At 38.8% G+C, this 5,095-nt stretch overlaps 1 long non-coding RNA gene across 1 annotated transcript; it reads right to left on the bottom strand.

Annotated features, from left to right (window-relative positions):
* Nucleotides 1-464: 464 nt before the first annotated feature.
* Nucleotides 465-3,594, bottom strand: LOC135579073 (uncharacterized). The gene is made up of 3 exons (XR_010471449.1): nucleotides 3,534-3,594; nucleotides 2,731-2,819; nucleotides 465-1,553 (listed from the first exon to the last, which is right to left on the bottom strand). It is a non-coding gene; the product is annotated as an uncharacterized LOC135579073 (long non-coding RNA).
* Nucleotides 3,595-5,095: the final 1,501 nt, after the last annotated feature.

Genomic DNA, 5,095 nt, shown 5'->3' with positions numbered 1-5,095 from the left:
TTGTCAGATACACTTGACAGCTGTAAAAGCAACAGATTCTCTTCAGTCAGTTCCTAGATAAGGAAAATAAGTCAGCTGTCCCTGAGCCACAGGCAAGGAAGAAGTGCTGCTTCCAGAAAGTCTCCCAAGATGAACTTTGTCAAACACCTCCTTCGTAACTGAGATGAATTTTTCCATTTTCCAGAGGAAACTGAGGACATGACAAAGCAAATTAAGAAAACGTCTTAGAACAAAAGCTGTGGGCACAGACACTAGCAACCTGCTAGCAAAACAGGGCAGATGAGGAACATGGCTAGAAGAGGACTGTATTTTGCTGAAATGAGTGCTCGGAGGCTGTCAAATGTAGGAGGTGTGGTGTCAGGTAGAGGTTTAGGAGTGAAAGGAGACTGGTAAATTTTATATATTTTGTTTAAAAATACTGCAGAATGCTTATCTGAGGCCCCGCATCAGCTAAGGTCATCTCCTTCTGGGAGACAAGTTGTATACAGCTAAACAAAAAAATTACATGGCACATTAAATACCTGAGGACTTGCTTTAAACACATATACTATAGTTATTCCACTATTAAAATCTTTATACTGACCTATCCTGACCCATATACACACATTTTTTTGATCTCTACATCACAGCAGTTTTAAAATTTCTTACCACAATTCCTCCAGGCTCAAATATCATCACCAGCAATGAAGACTTTGCAAAGATGAACAAGGTGAAAGCTCTGCTGATTGCACACAGGGATAAAGAATTTGTAATGCGTTTAATAATAGTTTTAAAAAGCAAACAAATGCACTACTGTATCCTTGAGTGTGTGTGCCTAAAGCAAAGTATAGTCAAGGAAAAGCTGCTGAATAAGAAAATTATGCTTTTCAAATTTTTTTCTGACTTAATTAAAAGTTAATAAGCTTCGGTTTTCATGAGGAGAATATATTTTTAATTACTGTATGTGACCTTTTAATAATTTAGCCTCAGTATGAAATATCTGGATCAATGAAAAGTAATTTAAAGCAACCTGAATAAATACATGCTTGTCTGAAGGAATAAGAACACGAAACTCACACTCAAATTTCAGCACATCTTGATCCTATGGTGTTACATGGATGCACTATACCAGGGTTTGCCTTCAAAGGACCGAATGTAATTTTAGGTCTGTATAGATGTAGGAGTAGTCACATATATACAGTCTTAAAATTACATTCGGCCTTTTGAAGGGAACTGAGAGACGGATGTGATCCCCCACCCCGGTGAAAATGAGTTTGACACCCCCAGTACAGAGTATTCATGAGACCTCAAGGGAGCACCTGCACTTACACAAGGAGGAAAGCTCTGCCCCCCAATTGGTAGTACAGAGGGTTGCACACATATATGTTTCTGAAGGTTTTTCCCTTCTGTAGTCCCCGTTCCATTTTCTTAAATTAATGTTTTTCATAGTTCTGGAGAGCCAAAGTCCAGTGCATGTGAGAATTCAAAGATTAGTGCACCACAGGACTTTCTCCACTGCAGGAATTTCCACCAGCTTTTGTAGTTTTCCTTCTCCCTGTCCTAATCTGTACTCACTGGAACAGAAAACAATAAAAAATAATAAATAAGCAAGCCTATTCCTCCACTTCATAAGGAGCGGTATAGACTCAGAGCTGCTGCTGAGATAAATAAGGTTAAACTTAACACAAGCAAGAGAACACATATTTGATAGTCTTCACATACCTCATTTCAAGCAAACATACAAAGATAGCACATGTTATCAGAAGAGGACCTCACCCTACAGCCAGAGCTCACCCCTTCCCCTCCTTTCATTCCATGCTAAAGTGTAACCACCTGGTTAGGATTACTTGATCTCGGGTGATGAAAGTTTAACACAAAAGTGAAAAGCATCTCAGATTAGTATTGTTAAAACATATTCTTTTACTAGAGAACCACCACACATCTTTTTACAAGTAATAATTAATTTAGAGTTCGGTCAAAATTTCCCACCAAGAGTGGAAAATACAAGACTGCTGAATGACAACTGCATAAACATTGTATACACATCCAGGGTAATATCCAGTTAAAAAACTTCTGCTTTAAAGAATGAGTCCTTAAAAAATTCATTTAGCATCATTATCAAGAATAATGCAGTTTTCATGGCATGATGGAACAGTGAGTGGGGAAGATCACACCAAGCCATGCAACTTTTATTTGTTTGTTAGGCCTCATAGAATTCTTCAGAATTGACTCATTAGACAAATTCACTCTTTGTAACCAATACTGCACTGTGAATTTATGCCTTCTTTGCAGATTTAAAATTTAGTTAGAATTTAATTTAAAAAATAAAAGAGCATTTCTATCTGCTATGCTCAACTCGTTAGTCTTATCTAGGACCTTAATTGTGACTTTGTAATCTATAAATGATAAGGCCCAGTCATGCAAGCCATATGGAAGCATAAAGATTATTTAAAACATAAAGAAAAGAGAAAAACCACTATTTTCCATTCTTGCTAGAGGAATCTCATTAAATAGAGGGAAAAAATAGGCAATCCTAGATCAGAAACCGTTTAATTAGATATGAACATGTCTGCAGTTTTCTGTTGAATTGTGAAGTATTGTTGAAGGCAGAAACACTGCTTTTTTAGGTGGCATATATATATACTTACACACATATATGTACACATTTATATGTGCATTCATATTAGACAATATTAAGCTATTCTTTAATAAGTATTTAAATTTTAAAAATGCCATCACATGCTATGTTACCTCATATGGCTCAGGTGCCACAGCAGTCTCTCAGGCTACATTTGCCTGCCAGTGACTAATTCCGCCCGTGGTCTCCAGTGCCTGCAGCACTTAAACATGGAAACAAAACAGGAGGTAACTGCTCTGATGTTCACTAGGTGCCAGAATGGGGAATCTTTAATTGTTCTTCTAAGTATGGTAATCCTTTCCCCCACGACCATCCCTCTCTGTCACCGCTCACGTTTCCCTCTGGTCCTCCCTCTCCTGCAGCCCCTGACTCAGTGCTGCTTGCCCAGCTGGTCTTGAGAGGCCATGTGCCAATCCAACAAAAATCATTTTCATTCTATGCTAGAATAACGGTAGTACAGAAACAAACTGATTTTTAGCCTCAGTAGCCCCTGGGTTTCACTGGCTGACACCCGCACAAAACTGGGGAAGGGAGATGACTAGCACAATACCCCCATTAAAATAAAAGCTTGTGAAACTATGCTGTTGCACACACAAGAAAGGGTCTTCTGAGACTCCAGTAAGTCATGACAGCATACACAGGTCTGAGCAACTTTTGTACGATGGCAGCTAGATTGGTGAGGTCACAGTGTTCCCTGATAATGTTTCACCATAATCAATAAAAAGGTTAAAATTAAAATCCCTAGGTTGCTATCAGAAATTCTCAAACCACTCATAGTACACAAATGCCTTGGCTATCTATAATAAGATCCACTTGGACTGACATGGATTTAGCATGTAAAACGCAACTCCCAGAGAAACTGAACCCAGTCAAAACTAACAATCCGTAAAATATCCTTAATCTCCTAATAACCTACCCACAGGAAAAAGCTTCTGCTGCACTCTGCACCAAGGACAGAAAGGATCATGACTCTGACTCTGAAGAATCTTTATCTTGACTCTGCAGGAAAGGTCAGTGTCTGGTAATACATCTCTTCTGTTTGCCACACCTACAAACATGTTCCAGTTCTGCTGAATTAAAACTTTTTTGACAATTAACACATGGTCCATGAACGTGGAAATATAGCAATTGAGGACTACTGGGGGGTTGTAAATAGTGTGGAATATTTACAATGATATGTTAATATTCCCAGTTAGACTGAATCTGAAAATGCAATGTGATGGGTTTAAAGAAGCTGGGATTATTTTATTTTTAGTGAATAAATCTTAGTATCGGGATACAGGTGACTGATCCTAATTCTAGGTCTGTCATTTCTTCAGAATGGGAATTTGGGCAAGTCACTTTACTAATTTTATTTTGCATCAGAAATGACAAACACTACTCCTTCCAGCAAAACACTTAATGATGTCCCTGAGGAGACATACTAATATTTTTACTTACCTGTCTTATTTATGTGATATAGACTGTGACACAATGGAAGACCAAAGGGATTTGCCAAAATTTCCTTTATGGATCAGAGGTAGCTCGGTGGGCAAAGGACAAATTATTTCAGAGGAAGTCTATTCTTAGTGGCCTCACAAGGGTATTAGTCACACTGATGATTCAGAAAAGGTAACACTGATTAAAGCTATTGGCAACCAAACAAAATATGAGTAAGGCCAGTTTCTGAGCACTTTAGCACATAGCATTGCTAGTGTCTTTTGTTTTAAATTAAGAGCTACTACTCAATGGGAGGCGAATCACTGGAAGCAGCATCAGAAAGTTTTCTAGCAACTGGCAAACCAACAGCAGCATTATGTTACATACAAATCATTTGATACAGTTTTAACCACCTTTTCTAATGGTTGAGATAGCTCTCCAGATACCAAGCTAATAAAAATGACGTGGTATAATTTGACAAGCCTGAGCAATTGTCAGGCCTGCAAAATACAGCTGTCCATGAGATGTTTTTAGTTCAAGGTATTACAGCTGCTGTCTCAGCCAGCTCAGGCTCAACCTCTGCAGCAGATCATGAAAACTGTAACCTGTATGCTCCAGGCAGTCTTTTCTAAAACCAGATATCTCTTCCACCCTCCATTCCTCCTCTATTTTGGCCTGTGTCCCCTGTGCCAGGTCTATGCTCTTCTTGGCAATAAACAAAGCAAACAAAGAAATTCACAAAGAGCAGTGCACCCAACATTGATGGATCTCATTATTTCTCCTTTAATGCAAGGCAGGTTTATCTGCTTAACTGAACAAAGTTTATCAAATGCCTTGCAAAAAGCCATTTCAATCACTTTGTCAGATCTTCCTCATCTCTGTCCTGTCCTCTTTGGAGCGGGAGGGGGCTGAGGAGAGAGGGCTGGAAGGAGTAACAAGAAGGAAATGGCAAGACAGCACTAGTACACAAATTTTCCGGGATTTTCTTTAATCTTTGACACTAGGTTGCGGTCTCTGTGCTTGTGTAGGAATGAGATCATGTCAGTTTGATGATGTCCT

This window comes from Columba livia, chromosome 3, assembly GCF_036013475.1.
Source record: "Columba livia isolate bColLiv1 breed racing homer chromosome 3, bColLiv1.pat.W.v2, whole genome shotgun sequence".
NCBI lineage: Eukaryota > Metazoa > Chordata > Aves > Columbiformes > Columbidae > Columba > Columba livia.
Note: the sequence above shows the minus strand (reverse complement) of the source record. Positions and strands in the feature narration are given on the sequence as shown.